The 18,882-nt window shown below is 35.0% G+C and overlaps 1 protein-coding gene across 3 annotated transcripts in view; it reads right to left on the bottom strand.

The window, feature by feature from the left end:
- Positions 1 to 18,882, bottom strand: part of LOC126886906 (venom carboxylesterase-6-like) — a 133,377-nt gene that overhangs the window by 66,421 nt on the left and 48,074 nt on the right. The window lies entirely within an intron of this gene.

Genomic DNA, 18,882 nt, shown 5'->3' with positions numbered 1-18,882 from the left:
GGTGATATAGTCCAGGCGTCTCCTGCACCGATCCTCCTTGACCATTTTTGGCGTCATCCATAACCTCTATGGCACCGTCTTTGTTAAACTTTATTCGTCGTTTACCCCACGTCCAGCCCAACAAATCATTGTAAATAGGTCCATAGTTTTTATCGATTTTATCAGACTTCATCCAAAATTCTTTTATATACTCATGACTCATCGGAGGATATTGCTCCATATATTCGTTGAAAGCATCTTCAGAAATATTATCAGGATCAAACATTACTTGTTCGGTTTCGTTATCTTGCGATTGGTGTGTTTCTATGCTATCTTCATATTCTTCATCTTCTTCATCGTTGTTTTCAAACACATCTCCATAACTAATAAATGATACTGGTGGTGTTGGTGTACGATTTTCTGCTATATTCGGCTCTTTTTTTAGTCCTACTTCTTCCTTTTTCACATCTTCTTCTTTTTTAACTTGTCTAAACTTGTTATCGATAGCATGATGCAACGTTTTTGATGATTGCGCAATATCCTTGAGAGGTTTCGAGATTGGTTTAAAAAGTTTATTTAGTGACTCATCTTGTTCTGTCTTGACTAATTTCAATGCCAAATATTTTTTGCGAATTGATCTAGCCAATTCGGCAATTTTCTTCTTGCGCATGGCAATGGCGACCGCATCATAAGACATCTTGTTGACGACTAAACAATACATCAACTTACAATTTTATATATTTATCAAATCCTTTGCGGTATCGGCCATTGTTAAGGGGAAAATCTTTCATAATGACCAAAGTCCCATAGCGGTCTGTCGTCCAACATTCTGAACAGAGTTTTTTAAATTCATCAAACGACATGTCTGGCGATACGTGTTCATCAAATATATGCTTCAAATTTATCTCGTCCTGCTTGAATAATACAATCATGTTACAATTGTCTCTTATTAGCTGCTTCGGTATTTTTGAATATGTTTGACATAAATAAGCGGCATCAATATCTTTATGTCTGCACATGGAATAATACTCGCGAATCTTCTGTTGGCCATCACATGCAACATCATCAAATAAAAAATTGAGTTTGGTTGTGCTTCATCTGGACTGATAATTCCTTCATTGTCTTTGAATGGAAAGTACCCAACACCTTTGACTTGAGCTATTACATCTTGCAGTAGTTGGTATTTCGGTTGAAAGAGGGATTTCGAATAAACATAGACATTTTTGAATTTGGCGCCATTCGGATTAAATAAAAGTGATAGCATGACATTCGTTTTTCCGCACCCACTTGGACCGCAAATAATGGCTCTAAATGAGTTTGGTAGCAATTTACCATGTTTACTGACTGTCACTTTCTGGGCAATGTCCAGATTATCAATTGGCAACGTCTGCTCTTGTTGAACGATCTTCATCGTTTGGCAAGTGTAGTACATAAGTACGGCAATATATTATAGATGTCATCACTTGCATGGCATCAGTCCAATGTTGGTCGTCGAAGGAGGAGGTCTCGTGAACTCTTTAATTAATAAACTGCCATTTGAGCTACATATTCCTGGCGGTTATCAGTTCTGTGGACGTAAGTAACTTTGCGACAATTTTGTTGTGTTTTATAAGTAAAAAAATACGTTCTTTATAGCTGAAACACAACTACAAAAACGTCTTGCACGTGGAGATCCAGGTATTAATCCATTAGACGCAGCTTGTAAACAACACGATATCGCTTACTCGCAGCATTCATCTCTCGAAGAACGTCACAAGGCCGATAAAGAATTGGAAAATAGAGCCTGGGAGCGATTCAAGTCGAAAGACGCTAGCTTTGGTAAAAAAACTGCTGCCTTACTTGTAACCGGTGGAATGAAGACGAAAAGAAAAATGGGAATGGGATGTCAGTTACGTCGTGGAAGAAAGGGGCGTTTTTCTTTCAATCGCGATGTTGTCTCAAAAGTTGCAAAGTCCATGAAGAGAGGAGCATCGTTACACAATACTGCTTTGACTGCTGTACGAATTGCAAAATCCATAATCAAAAGACTTGGCGGCCGAAAAGAAATTGATGTTCCTCGCGTATTATCACTAAAATCTGGAGGTTTCCTACCACTCATACCTCTCTTTGCTGGTCTTTCGGCATTGGGGGCTTTAGCGGGTGGTGCTGCGGGGGTGGCAAAAACTGTGGTCGACGCAGAAAATGCCCAAAAGAAATTGGAAGAGGATATACGTCATAATAAGGCAATGGAACATATCGGTTCAGGCCTGTACCTACGTAAGAAACCCAGAGGCGGATTCGGCTTGTATTTGAAAAAAACTTCCAATAAAGCTGCCCAATCGTCCGCTGTACGACTTGGACATTGCACATTACGCGAAAATACTTAACATACCACATTTTCGAGGAGTTTTCATGAATGACGCTCTGCCTAGAGACGGTCCTCGACAACGAGAATGTGCAATAGTTAACTTGGATGTGTCCGCGCATAACGGAACACATTGGGTAGCATATAGAAAGATAAACAACGACGTGGAATATTTCGATTCATTTGGTAATTTGAAGCCGACCAAAGAACTTGTGAAATATCTGGGTGCACGTGCCAGAATTTTCTACAAAAATCACCAGTATCAAACTTACAATCAAATCATTTGTGGGCATTTATGCTTAAAGTTTTTATATAATGGACAGTGTTAGATTACTTATGTCCCATATGTTTCGCGAAAAATGTTTTACAGAATATAGTGAAGAAGAACTAAAACACATACCGCTAGAGTATATTCTACGAACTGTTAGACCTTCAGAATTGTTAAGTATATGGCATAAATTGCCTGGGGAATATCGAGGAGAATTTAACTTGCAGATACTACTTCCGTGCTTCGTACATTACAACAGACCAGATTGGAGGACTCACTGGGATGGACCACCCGATTCTCAAGCATCTTGTCATTTATGTAAACTTGCTTTAGAACAAATAAAAAATATGTGAAAAAATTGGTGTTTATTCAACTATATATAAACCTATTAATCTATCGACTTGAATCAGTCATCATGTCGCAGTTGTTGAGAGTAGTTAGTACCACTTATACATTTTCATTTCAACCACCCACACCAATCGTGTTGGATCCGAAAAAAGATTACGAAATAGCTCTTCGTGCCTTCCATTCCTACAACAGTATACCAAACATTGAAAATAACAAGTTTTATTACTGCAATGACAAAAACAAATGGCAAAACTTTGCTTTTCCAGATGGATGTTATGAAATTGCCGATATTGAAGAATACATACAAAAGAAACTGGGTGCTGACAATGAGCTTAAACCAGAATCGATATTTAGTCTAAAACCTAACCACAACACGTTGCAGTGTCAAATATTTAGCAAACATAGGATTTCGTTTAAGCAACCTGATAGCCTTGGTACAGTATTGGGATTTTCTCCGGCAATACTCAATCCTGGACGGATACATTCTTCGAATCTACCTGTTAGGATTATTAAAGTATCTAGCATACGCTTTGAATGTAACATTAGTACTGGAGCCTTCGACGGTAACAGACCTGCTCATACGATCTACGAATTTGTCATACAATCAAATCCTGGGTACGCAATTGACGAAACTCCTCACAATTTGTTGTATTTACCCGTTGTGTCGCAGCGTGAACTTACCAATATCACTGTCTTGGCTCTCGATCAAGAAGGACGACCTGTAAACTTTAGAGGAGAAGAGAGCACATTGGTGCTGGAACTTAGATCAAGAGGGAAATGGGACTAGTAATAAGGTCATCTACTGCTCAAAGGACACCATTAGTTGTGCAGCCGTCCAAGCGACAACATCATATTAAAAGAACACCAATAGTTGTGCAACCGTCCAAGCTACAATATCGTATTAAACGAACACCATTAGTTGTGTCGAAGCGGAAACCTCTTACGTTCGCAAAAAACTTGTTTTTACAATCACTTGGTTTTAAACTAAAACTTGACAACAATGTATGAAAAACAAGAATGTTCAGACAACATCGTAATGCCTCCAATATTCGATATTTATCGTAAGCCAATGTTTGATGAGTCGATTCGAAAGGCCGAATACCGAACATATGCACCATTCATCAAATCATTCAACTGCAATGATATTGTAGAATTTAGCATTAATCAAGTTGACTCGTTTTTTGCAATGAGCGAAACCTTGTTGTGCATTAAAGGATCACTCGTCGATAAAGAAGGATCTGGCGTAGTCAAACTAGCCAACAATGTGGGTGCTTTTCTTTTCGATTCGTGTACGTACAGCGAAAGCGCACGGGAGATGGAAACAGTGCGGGATCCTGGTATCGTAAGTGCTGTACGTGCCATGACGTGTTACAATCAAGAAGATTCCCATTATATGGTTATGGCGGGTTGGAATTACTCTAATGATCCCATTCTACACGATGCAGATAATTCATTCAACATACAGATACCTCTTAAGCATATTTTTAACATTTTCAACGATTATCCAATGATTACGTGTGGTCGTCAAACAATAAGACTAGTTCGAGCTCGAAACGACAACGATTGTTTAATTATTACTGATGAAACTACAAAAGCAAAGATTAACATCACTAATATTGAACTCAGAGTGAAGCACATATTTCCAAATGACGAAATTAAACTAGAACTAATGAAGTCCATTCAACAAGATCAACCTATAGTTATTCCATTTAGAAAGTGGGAATTGCACGAATTGCCTACCATTACCAAAGGTGCTAGGCGTGAAGTTTGGGCCGTTAAAACTAGCACATCAGTTGAAAGACCACGTTATGTCATTGTTTTCTTTCAAACAGACAAACGTAACACGATTACAGCTGATCCTACCTTATTTGACAATGTTAGCATCCAAAGTATTAGATTATCCTTAAATGGAGAATATTGGCCAAACGAGAGAATGCAGTTGGATTTCAGCAAAACTGACTACAACGAGGCCTATTTCAACTATACCGAATTTTATCCCAGCTACGTACATTCCCAACAAAAGCGACCTCTACTCGATTTCTCAGTTTTCAAGAATCGTGCATTGTTCGTCATCGACTGTTCAAAACAAGAAGAAAGCATGAAAGCATCCACTGTTGACGTAAAACTCGATATTGAAGCACATAATGGTTTTCCCGAAAATACCAAGGCCTACTGCATTATAATTCACGATTGCGTAATGGAGTACTACCCACTTACCGAAATTGTAAAAAGTCTAAATTAGACGCATAAAGTATCAGTAGTACAAGAGCAGTCATCATGAGAGTAGCATTCGTAGATATTCAGGGATTCTCTGTGGACGGGTGGTTTGTTCCCAAAGAACTTACCATCGAAATAGGTTTTAAACGAAGCCATTACATCTTTTTACCTCCGAAACCATTCAATGCGCTAATTAATGATGATAAGAAGACAGCATCATACGTGGAGAAAAAACTGCTTGGCATTCGATATTCTGATGGAGCAGTAGAATTGTCCAAAATAAGTGAAATACTAGAAACCAAGTTGTTGTATGCAGCCGATTACATATACGTTCGAGGAGAACAAAAAGCAGAATTTTTAAGCGAGAAATGTCAAATTTTTGGAGTTTTTCCCCTTATTATTGATGTTTGCAAGTTTGATGGCACGCCTCTTGCTACTGGAAACGTTGGTCCTGCTACAAACCCCTGTCACGCCGTTGGACTATTTTCGTGTACAGAAAGAAATGTGGATCGTCTACGTCACTGGTTTTCTTATACAGTATTACCATTGTAATTTTTCTATGTATAAATAAATATTTTTAGAGAGAGGTTTTTGCTTTTTTATTTAAACACCTTATTTACTGATCAAGTCTTATATTACATGAAGATTCAAATTTTCTCTTTACAATTTCAAACATAATTTTTAAAATTAAGATAAATATAGATGCTAATATTACACAAGACATTGCAAAGACATTGTCTATTTCACTTTTCACATACTCGCTGGTGTTGTTGCTGGCACCCATGGTGTAGGCTGAATACGTCTCAATGGATATGTAGCTTGTGGTAGTTTTCTAAAAGCGTAAAGACCTTGCTGCTGCTGCTGTAAATTCAACTCTTCAGGCTTTCACGTTTTGTCCTCAATATGCAGACTATCGAAATGTCTTTTAATTTGTTTTATATCCTCATATGATTTAATATCTTTATTTAACTAATTAAGTTTAGTTTGAAATTCCATAACCCTATGTATGTACTCGGTGGGATTCATATCAATACTGACCATGTTCAGTGTCACAATGTCTCATAAATGCCACGTTCTGCGTCAAATGTCGGACGGAAAACTGAACAATGTCACATATCTACGTCAAATGTCACGTTCTGCGTCGAATGTCAGCGCTTTGCCACGTCACACATAAATGTCACGTCATACGTCAAATGTCACGTTCTGTTAGGCACTATACGGAAAAGAAGAAGAATTGACAGTTAATATTGAACGTTGACAGAAGAAGAATTGACAGTTGGCTTCTGTGTCGTTACCGCTTTCATTTGACACCCCATACGTCAAAATCGGACCAATGACAACAAAGATGTCGAATGTCACGTTCTGTTAGGCACTATACGGAAAAGAAGAAGAATTGACAAACGAAAAGAAGAAGAAGACTTGACAGTTGCTTCTGTGTTGCCACCGCTTTCATTTGACACCCCATACGTCAAAATCGGACCAATAGCAACAAAGATATGCTGTAATGCCGTTTTGGCACTGCCGCCATCTTTGTTTTTTATCTCAACTTATTCGTTACCCCCTCCCCGTTCCGACGAGCCCTCTTACGTCAAAATCGGACCAATAGAAATGAAGATATGACGTAATGCCCTTTTGGCATATTCCGATGCGCACGCCACATACTGCGTTTAACCCCCTTTTTCATCCCCTTTCCAACGATACGTCACACGTCATCCTACGTTAAGCCGTTTGGCATTTATTAATATTTAAGGGTTGCGATTTAGGGGATGCGCCAGAAGTAACGTTGTCTATCTACTTCTCATATTTTGTGAATATTTAATTTTTTTAATTTCTCTAATATCTTTAATAACAAAGAAACGAGAGGGTATTACTCTTTAATATGTGTTTTAACTGACGACATGCATCACATCACACATGTAAAACATAGAAACACATATTAAAGAGTAATACCCTCTCGTTTCTTTGTTATTAAAGATATTAGAGAAGTTAAAAAAATTAAATATTCACAAAATATGAGACTACAACATAATATCGAGGTATACTCGCCTTTGTGCCTTTTTCTCCCTACAAGGTGTCTCAAACTTTTGTTTTGGTTAAAACACATGTTAAATTACAAAACCGTCTATTTTTTTTTTGTTTCTAAAGATATCAGGGACATTTAAACAACAACATGTTCACAAAACATAAGACTATAACACGATTCTGATGTATACTCACATCTGTACCTCGTTCTCCCTACAGGGTGTCTCAAACTTAACATAAGAAAAACATTTCTTTTCTTCCACCCGGTATAAGTACAAAAAATAAGTTTGAGTAAACCTTTTCACAATTGTGTAAATACTAAAAAAAATATAAAATAAAAAAAATAGCGGAATCCATCTGTTCGCGAAAAAATCAACTATGAAAATAAGCATAATTTTATATATCCCTAACTTTGACTAGCAGTTTAGATTTGTCAGGATAACTCGTTCCACAAATAAAATCACGTTCCACAAACTTCACCTGATCCAGTGTTCCCATACATAAAAATTTGTCCGACTAGACACCGTTAAGTGGGTTATCAACGTACGAGCCATAAGACCGCGGGTTTAACAACTTACTCGCGGTTCGTTGGTGCTGATCGATTAGCGAGCTTGATCGTTGAGGAATTCATGCTCCTTATGATACCATAATTTTGATGTCTATGAAGCTGGAATAACCATTTCATAAGGGAGCTATGAGACTTACCCCATATTTTTTTGCTATTTTATTGCTAATTTATTAAGCAAATTAAAAATTTATTGCTTCAACCCCTTAAGAGAAGCAGGTGGCTATTCCAGCTTAATAAGCTAGAAGAGCCAACATACATATTTCCGGAAAGAAAGTAGACAGAGGGTCGCTTCCGGCGACATATTTTATTGCTACTTAATGGCTGAAAGATTAGGTATACAAGAATTTACAAACTCACCTCCTTCAACCCCTACCGTTATCATCATCCCCGGAATCCACAAAAACTGACACTAACCAGTTTAAAAACCTAAAACCAAGTGGGTATTTTTTTGCTAATTAATTGCTGTAGGTTTACGCCAAAAATGGATTTTTTGATTCATATCCTAACAAGCAACAATGGCTACTGCGAGTTATAGTACAACGACCGCTACCATCCAGTATATTCTACCACGTGGAATTAACACGAGGCTACGCCGCGTCGCAGCGTTGAACATTCTGGACCTAATTGCGACGCATTGGACAGCAAGATCAGCAATTATAAAATTATAAAACACCGTGTAAAAATCAATATTTTTCAGTCTGATTAAAATCTCTAAATAAGAGTCTAATTTAAATGTTAAAGTAAAGTCTGATTTTAAATTATTGAGTTGTATCTAAAATCTTTGTTTGTCGAAATAAAAGTTTTAATTGTGAAGTTTAGTTTTTTAAAAAAGTGTTTTTCCAAAGAACATTCATAATTGGCGCAGTCAGTAGGATAGGAAAGAAATTAAAGATAAAAAACTGAAAAACAAACCAGAAATAATTCCCCTCAACCTGGGACAAGCAAGGATTTAGATTACTAACAGACAACAAAAAAAAATGATAAAGAAAAAATAAATTTAACTTTTCAAAATATCCAGAGTTATTAAATTCAAGAGCAAACGTTCCAGATAAATCGCGATTACTTCCCAAAAATTAGGACTACAGAAATTCAAACCATTCAGGATAGACCACATCCCTTTAAAAAATTCCATAAACTCTCCGAAGGAAGAAGAAGAAGAACATCCAGAAAAAATAACCAAAAATTATGGAACCATAGCCATAGCCATTTTTTGGTTAACTCCTGTATAGATTTTTATTAAAATTATTTGCCTTGCATATGTTACAGATACAAAAAACAAATTCTAGCAACGAAATTCCAAGAGATGCCAATCCAAAAGTTTTGTTCATCCCTTACAAAAATTCTTCAGGGGATGGAGTAGTTATAGTACAACGACCGCTACCATCCAGTATATTCTACCACGTGGAATCAACACGAGGCTACGCCGCGTCGCAGCGTTGAACATTCTGGACCTAATTGCGACGTATTGGACAGCAAGATCAGCAATTATAAAATTATAAAACACCATGTAAAAATCAATATTTTTCAGTCTGATTAAAATCTCTAAATAAGAGTCTAATTTAAATGTTAAAGTAAAGTCTGATTTTAAATTATTGAGTTGTATCTAAAATCTTTGTTTGTCGAAATAAAAGTTTTAATTGTGAAGTTTAGTTTTTTAAAAAAGTGTTTTTCCAAAGAACATTCATAATTTGCGGTTGAATACTTAAGCTACAATACCCAACACTCCTATTTCAGGAACGAAAGCAGATAGAGGGTCGCTTCCGGGGGCTTATTTTATTGCTAATTAATTGCTGAAATATGGAGTATACAAGAATTTACAAACTCACACCCCCAACCCCTTTCATTATCATCATTCTCCGGATTTCATAAAGAGTGAAAATAACTAGTTTAAAGACTTAAAACCAAGTGGGTATTTTTTGCTAATTAATTGCTGCAGGTCTACGCCAAAGTTGAATTTTTTGCTTCATCCCCTAACGAGCAACAATAGCTACTGTGGTTTAATACTTAAGAAGCTACAATAACCAACACTCCTGTTTCAGGAACGGAAGCAGGTAGAGGATCGCTTCTGGCGGCATATTTTATTGCTTATTAATTGCTGAAAGATGAGGTATAGAAGAATTTACAAACTCACCCCCTCCAACCCTACCGTTATTTTCGTCCCCTGCATTTCACAAAAAGTAAAAATAACCAGTATAAAGACCTAATACCAAGTGGGTATTGTTTGCTAATTAATTGCTGCAGGTCTACGCCAAAAAGGACTGTTTTGCTTGCTTCATCCCCTAACGAGCAACAGTGGCTACTACGTTTTATGTTACCGACATGTTACTTTTTTAGTATTTTAATTATGGCAAGAGTACAAATAAATGCATAAAAATGAAAAAAAAAATGCTAAAATACTCTAATCTCTTATTCAAAAATAGCTTATAGGATAGTTCTTTAGGGTCTTAGCTAAATTCTGTTTATGTCATCTTAATCAGTACCCAATTTGTCATGTAGAATTTTGTTTGCGATTTTTTTATTTGAAATTGAGATCAGAGTGCAGATAAATGTTTAAAAATGAAAAAAAAATATGCTGAAATAAGCTTATAGGAAAGTTCTCTTGGACTTTAAGTAAAGTCTCTGCGAGCCATCTTCTACCGTGGACAATTTTACATGGAAAATATTTCTTGTATCTTGTTTTGTGTGTTGAAATTAAAGTAGGAGTACAGAAAAATACAAAAAAATTCTAAAATTCACTTGTTCAAAAATAGCTAATAGGAATGTTCATTCGCTTTAAAAACATGCTAAAATACACTTGGCTCTCTTTCAAAAATAGGTAATAGGAACGTCCCTTTAAACTTTAGACAAAATCTGTTAAGGCCATCTTCTTTAGCATGCAAGTTTACATCTTCTTCTCTTCTTCAAATGCAAATCTACTAATGGATGTTGGCGATCACATTTTCCATTAACTCTCTGTTTCTTGCAATGTGGATCAGTAATTTTATGTCGGTAATCCCTTTCCATTGCCTTATGTTTCGGAGCCAGGACATTTTCTTGCGTCCTATTCCTCTCTTGCCTTCAATTTTACACTATATTATAAGTTGAAGGAACTGGTATTTTTCGTTTCGCATGATGTGACCCAAATACGCCGTTTTTATTTTCTTGATATTTTCGAAAAGCTGACGTTCTTGGTTGATTCTTTTAAGGACATCCACATTTGTGACTTTCGCGTCCATGGTATCTTTAGGATACGGCGATAAAGCCACATTTCGAAGGCTTCTAATCTGTTTATATCCCTCGTTTTGAGTGTCCAGCCCTCTATGCCATATAGCAGCACCGACCACACGTAGCATTTAGTAAACCTTAGTCTCAGTGTAAGGTCGAACTCTGAGCAGCTCAGTACCTTCCTGAATTTTACGAAAGCTTGTCGAGCTTGCTCAATGCGACATTTTACTTCCCTGTCCGATGCCCAGTCTTCAAAAAGCCACGTTCCTAGGTATTTGAATTGGCTCACTCTCTCAATGGACTTAGTTTACATCGAAAATATTAATATTTTGTACCAAACAATTTACAAAATAGCATTTAATGAATGCAAAGAAGGATAGGAGAGAAAATTCGGATAGATTTCGACGGAAGTTTCGATTTCAATTTCCAAAAAAGCTTGACTTTCAGGTCCTAAAGATCGAGCAAAAAGTGGTTTCGGAGGCATGCCCCTAGATTTAAAAAAATCTGTGACAGAAATATAAAGAATTTCTGTGGAATTACTCATATATTTTATCTTTTTCTGACGGTGCCTTATCCTTAAGAACGTTGGCCATTACATTTGCCCATTTAATCTTATTTGCAGCCGCCCTGAATAGTTCTATGGAGGTCATATTCGTCCATTGACGTAGGTTTTTAAGCCAAGAGTTGCGTCTTCTTCCTGGTCCTCTTTCGCTATTGATTCAGCCTTCGATTATGTTCGATAAGTTGGAGCAGTTAAAATTTTTGATTTCTTACGATGAAAAAAATTGTATTTTCCGTTTGTTTATTATAAGCATAAGCTATGTTTCCTTGTTCATCCTCCGAAAGACTTATTGGTACACTTTCCTAGTGACAGCTCCAAGACTTCTACAAGTTGCAAGTCAAATGGATGCTGCAGTGAAGACGAGAGGGAAGGAATTCTACACTATGCAATTCACATCCCCCGTCTGCAGCTGGAAAAGTTCCAACGGAAAAATGCACCTAGTTACTCTACGGAGTAATACTGAAGCACGACAAATTAGATAAACATGTGATGTACATAAACTTGACAAAATTCGTGCTACATAATTTATAAACGCTCCGAAAGCTCTAATCATCAAGAGATTTTAGGGTGTGAGTTCATACAACAATATTTGAGCTAAAGAAAAGAAATTATTAATTTTTTGGGCGCCATTAATAGATCAGAATCTATTGCTATTTATCTGTATAAAAATTACAAAAATGTTACGAAAAAATGGTATCCCTTTGACTAGTAATGGTACTTACCCTTGGTGTCTGTGGTAGCCTGCATTTCCTAATACAATAAGGATACATAGATGGATTGTGCGAACAGAAAAAGACGAAATAAGTTTAAACATAGTTACCATTTATTTAGATAGACAATTGTTAATAAACTGAGTTGATTAGAAAAGTAAAAAAATAAGTCTTTCGCGTTTCATTTTAAAAGTTCAAAAAAAAAAAAGAAAAAGGAACGAAACAGTTTATTGCAAAATACCTGGTGATGATCCGTTGTTGTTGAACTGCTGGAATCGGGTTAGCTCGCAAGAGTTGTGGATACGACGAAATCACTTTCACTTTTCACTTTCATTTTTAGAGTTAAAGTACTGTTACATAATTGTTATTATATTATACGAAAAATAAAAATTCCATAGTTCTTTTTGTTTTATGAAAAGAAAATAACTGCATTCATGATTATTAGTGATATTTCTCACTGACTTGATAATTAAACATATTTTATTTAGACCATTGTCTTTAAAAAAAATGGAACTGCGTTCCACGAAGATTGAATTAATTGCGGTTTATATGAGACATATTAAACGGAAATCTTATCCGCAAAAGTTGAACTAAGTTCTGTTTGCACGAAACATATTACACGCCGTACTAAGAAAACTATTCTTTTATCGTACCGGACACAACACAGAGAATATACCTGTATGGTATTTAAGACAACATATCGCACTTACGATTTTCACGACAGAATCTTTAAGATCCCATTTTGCCTATTTAGGCACAGACAAGAAAAAATGCAGGTCTTCACTGCATGACCGCTAGAACTTAATTGAATTCTTCTTGTCCTAATCTCGGACAAGATTCCTCTCTGCTCTAAATTCACCTCCCTTTTTCACAGCTATCACCTAATTTGACCAATAATCATCATTCCGAAAATTTTCGTACCAATCACATAGCTGACAAATAACACTTAGACCCGCCTTATTATGGTCATACGTTTCTTTTTCGGCCAATCACCACGAGTGTCCTTTTTGTAACCGTTTAAGAATTTCCACGAAAGTTACTGCGTTGTAATTTTGTGGAGTTCTTAGATTTCTATCATTCAAACGCTTAGCAATCTTTCCTATTCTTCTTTTTATGAGGCATATCCTGTGCAAAGTAAATAACTCTTAGGAAAGCTGTCTTCGAGCCCTAAAGTCTCTTTGTAGTTTTACTGCCTGCAATATCTAAATTACCAGCTTAGGCGTCTAAAATTTCTTAAAATATTAATCTTTCCGCTTTCTTGTGGGTGGCCTAAAAGAACGCGTTGGGAGTTACATTTCGTCTTATTTCTATCTATAACGACAGAGACGGACTTTTGCGATATTTAGATTGTGATTCTTTGAGCCTGTTTCAATACGACTATAAAATAAAAATGTATACCATTTTTATTCAGTTGCAATGCGAAGGCAAAACAATCTTACTTTTCAATTAGAATACGGAGTGCAGTCCAGTCCCTTGAATCGCGATTTTCGGCTCTTATTAGAGCCTTCATCGGAAGGAACGTAGGCACTGTTCTCCATATTTTAACTGATTCATATCGACAGGTTTTCCCACCCATTGCAACTGAAGTGATGATAGTAGGTGGCTAGCGCCATCTGGCATTGAAAGACGAAGTAGTTTTCAATCCTAATAGTAAATTATTAATATTGAAAATATTAAAAATATTACTAAAAGGTTTTTTTTTTCAATTTTCAAAAGTTTTCAATTTAAAAATCTTTTAGTAATATTTTTAATATTTTCAATATTAATAATTTACTATTAGGATTGAAAACTACTTCGTCTTTCAATGCCAGATGGCGCTAGCCACCTACTATCATCACTTCAGTTGCAATGGGTGGGAAAACCTCTCGATACGAATCAGTTAAAATATGGAGAACAGTGCCTACGTTCCTTCCGATGAAGGCTGCAATAAGAGCCGAAAATCGCGAATCAAGGGACTGGACTGCACTCCGTATTCTAATTGAAAAGTAAGATTGTTTTGCCTTCGCATTGCAACTGAATAAAAATGGTATACATTTTTATTTTATAGTCGTATTACTCCGTAGAGTAACTAGGTGCATTTTTCCGTTGGAACTTTACCAGCTGCAGACGGGGGATGTTAATTGCATAGTGTAGAATTCCTTCCCTCTCGTCTTCACTGCAGCATCCATTTGACTTGCAAATTGTAGAAGTCTTGGAGGTGTCACCAGGAAAGTGTACCGATAAGTTTTCAATTTAAAAATCTTTTAGTAATATTTTTAATATTTTCAATATTAATAATTTACTATTAGGATTGAAAACTACTTCGTCTTAAACTTTATTACTTCAAACATCATGTGTAATTCATTAAAAATAATAATAAAACCTTATTCCTATGGAGTATTTTTTGTTTATTAATTACGAATTCCTTTTGTTTATTTTAAGTTTATTTTACACAAAAGTTCGTTTTTATCTATTGAGGCAGTACGAAGTCTGCCATGTCAGCTAGTTAAAGATAAAATAAATTACAATGAAATAAACAACGCTTGCGTTAATTTTTTGGTAACTATGCTTAAATTCTTTGTTGCATACTTTATTTTAAATGTAAAAATTTAAGAGAATCTGCGAATATTACCTTTTAGTTATTAAAAAACGATATACAAAATCTGAGCATTGGGTCACGTGCTACAATTTAACATGGGCTCTTGAGGGCGGACGGTATAAAAAACTATAAAAATCAACATTGAACTGTACAAATATTCTTAATGGGCATTTAAGAAAATTATCAACGAAATATGAGTGTTGAGTACTGTGGCTTTAATATAATACTGCAGTAGCCATTGTTGCTCGTTAGGAGATGAAGCAAAAAATTCATATTTGGCGTAGACTTATAGTATCCACATCATTAGTACACATCTGATTTTCTAAATACCTTTGTTCCCAAAAATCTCAAATAATTAGTAGTTGTCGGCGTACTACTGCCTATTGGATGGCATAATTAGTATTTCTATAATGTAATTCATTTCCTCATTCTTTTATAAAAACTTGACAGTGGACTATAAATAATCCCCTTGAATACCTTCAACACCATCCCAAAATAGAAAGGGACGATATCATTCATGTGTCAAATTAGCAAAATCAAAAAGAAAAAGGCCAATAAGTGAGCCAAAACAATCATAGCTTGTTTAAAATGCAAGTATGTATGCGGTAAGCACAGCAAGAAGTCAAAAATATTCCTGTATCCTACAATGATGCCAATTCCACTGAAGGTGCATGTATCTTTTAACTGTTCCAATAACGTCTAGCAATAATATAAAAGTGTTATTTGTACATTAGTTTAAATAAAGAAGCACGTTTTTGATTAATTTATGTGTGGACATTTATTGACCCTCCTTGGTCCTCGCTGTCTACTAAAAGATTGGTCCTGCGAGGGTTAGTAGTGTGGTTATATTACAATTTTTTTATTTAATCATGTATTCACTATAGTTGTCTTCCATACAAAAAATAGAAAAAAACCATAACAAAAACGTTATGAACACATTAAAACTTTTTAATGACTTGGGTGTATCACCCAACTATCTTGGCCGAGAAGAAGCAGCTGACTGACAGAGCTTGGATTTTCAATTACGCTTTTATCTGTCCCGTATTGATGTTTGACAGATGGTATTAAAAACTGAGTACTTGAAAAATTTTTCACAGAAAATTGAAAAACATAAGGAAATGTATAAATGTCTAAGATGAGGGCATTAGACAAATAAATTATTAATTGATTTGTACGTACATCTAAGGTATATTTTCTTTTGTTATCCGTTTAATTTTATTTGTAAAAATTTTCAAAATATTCAGTTTTTCATATCATCTGACAAAGGTCAACACGAGACAGACAGAACCATAATTAAAGATCCAGCTCTGTCAGCAGCTGTTTCTCCTCGGCCAAGATAGTATGGTATAACTAGACCCAATCCCAGACATCCGAAGTGAAAGTTATCTTCCAACACCAAATTGTTCCATATGGTCCACATAATGTCCAGAAAAAAGTCACACCATTTTGACCGTCGGGTTTGAGGTGGGGAGAGGAGGGAGAAATCGGTAAATTCGTAGATTTTTAAGTTTTTCGTCAATATTTCTAAAACTATGCGGTTTAGCATGAACAACCTTTTATACAAAAATGTTCTACATTAAATTTTAAATAAAAAGGCCCCATGCACAATCCTTCTAGAACGAACGGTTACAAAGTTACGGAGGTAGTATAGTAAAATTGGTCCAAAAAAAGGCCTAACCCAGACATCCAAAGTAAAAGTTTTCCTTCAACACCAAATTGTTCTGTATGGTCCACATATTGTTCAGTAAAAAGTTACACCATTTTGAGAGTCCCGTTTGGGGGGGGGGGAAAGTCGGTAAATTTGTGGTTTTTTTAAGTTTTTCGTCAATATTTCTAAAACTATGCTTTAAAGTAAACAATGTTCTATCCAAAAATGTTCTACATAAAATTGAAAACAAAAAAGGAGTTATACATAATTGTTATAAAGTCAACGGTTCCAGAGTTACAGAGGATGAAAAGTCGAGGTTTTCGATACTTTTTATATTTTTTGGGCAATTTATGATATTATTACTGATGAAAGAAATTTTCTTGGATTGTGTTTTGTAAATAAAATTTACTATTCCAATGGCCGATGGTATGTTAATGATAAGTCCTTGAAGAAACGTCGACCTCACCACTCAAAATCATCGTCAATTGCCCAAATAATATAAAAAGTATTGTAACCTCCACTTTTCACCCTCCGTAACTCTGGAACAGTTGATTTTATAACAATTATGTATACGACCTTTTTTATTTTAAATTTTATGTAGAACATTTTTGTATAGAACATTGTTTACCGTTAAAGCATAGTTTTAGAAATATTGACGAAAAACTTAAAAAAACTACTTTTACCGACTTCTCCCCCATCTCCCCCCAAACCGGACGCTCAAAATGGTGTAACTTTTTAGTGAATAATATGTGGACCATATAGAACAATTTAGTGTTGGAGGAAAACTTTCACTATGGATGTCTGGGTTAGGCCTTTTTGTGGACCAATTATACTATACTACCTCCGTAACTTTGGAACCGATCATTTTAGAAGGATTATGCATAGGGCTTTTTTATTTAAAATTTAATGTAGAACATTTTTGTATAGAAGGTTGTTCATGCTAAACCGCATAGTTTTAGAAATATTGACGAAAAACGTAAAAAACTACGAATTTACCGATTTCTCCCCCCTCTCACTCCCCCCAAAGCCGACGCTGAAAATGGTGTGACTTTTTTCTGAAAATCATGTGGACCATATAGAACAATTTGGTGTTGAAGGATAGCTTTCACTTTGGATGTCTGGGTTATGCCATTATTTGTATCAATTCTATCATACTATGATAGTTGGATGATACACCCACTCCATGAAAAAAGTTTTAATGTGTTCGTAACGTTTTTGTGATAGTAGTTCAGAGCAATAAGGAAAAAATATCGTGTTGGTGACACAACCCCCTCCAGGCCGAAACTAAATTTTTTGAGTAGTATGGACATCTATATTAATAACCTATATGTTTCTTGCAGCCGATTTTGATGATATACATAGTTATAAACAAATGAAAATCAAAAAACGGTAAATTTTCGCTTTTTTCATCTATATCCAAAAAGTTAAGTATTTTAAACAAATTTAAGAGTGAGAAACTCATAAATCGTATAAAAAACTTCAATACGGCGTTCGCTGAATATGTCTATCCTTATTGGTTGCTTAGAAAATTGCAAAATAAATCATAAATTTTAAGTTTTTATAAATATTCATAATTGACGTAAAAATTATCTTAGAACGTTCTTATTACACGGAATGCTGAGACTTCTGGTGCTTAAATCACATCCTAAATTTCAAAGCAATTGGTCAAATAGTTTAAAAGGTATTTAATTTGTTTTTCCGAAATTAATTTTTTTGCAACGCTATAAGTCAGAAAATAATGAAGTTATACTAATACATTGGACAGTTTATGAAAGAAGAAGATTTATAATATTAATTTATGAAAAAAAAATGACAAAAATAATTCTAAATACTGCAAAATTATTTTGCAAAAACATTTGAATTAAAAAAGGGGCTAACTTCGTCCCTAATTGTCCTAGGACCATTGTTTTTCTTTCTAAATGTGTATAAAAATTCAGTCTTTCCAAATATGAAAAAAATAATTTTTTCTACGGGTAACGAATAAAAAGTTATTATAATTGTTTATAAGTAAGCAAAAAATCGACGTGTTTTTGCAAAATAATTTTACACTGTTTAAAATTACTTTTTGTCATTTTCTTAATTAAGTCAATAGTATAAATGTTCTTCTTCCATAAACTGTCAAAAGTCTTGCTGTAACCTCCTAATTTTCTGACTTACAGTGTTGCAAAAAAATGAATTTGGGAAAAATAAATTAAATAACTTTTAAACTAGTTGACCAATTGCTTTGAAATTTAAAATATAATTTAAGCACCAGAAGTATTACCAACTCGTGTAATAAGAAGGTTCTAAGTTAATTTTTACATAAGTTATGAATATTTATAAAAACTAAAAATTTATGACTTATTTTGCAATTTTCTAAGCAACCAATAAGGATAGACATATTCAGCGAAAGCCATATTGAAATTTTTTAGACGATTTATGAGTTTCTTACTAT

Source organism: Diabrotica virgifera, chromosome 6 (assembly GCF_917563875.1).
Source record: "Diabrotica virgifera virgifera chromosome 6, PGI_DIABVI_V3a".
Lineage (NCBI taxonomy): Eukaryota > Metazoa > Arthropoda > Insecta > Coleoptera > Chrysomelidae > Diabrotica > Diabrotica virgifera.
The sequence above is the reverse complement of the archived record's forward strand: the minus strand, read 5'-3'. Positions and strand labels throughout refer to the sequence as shown.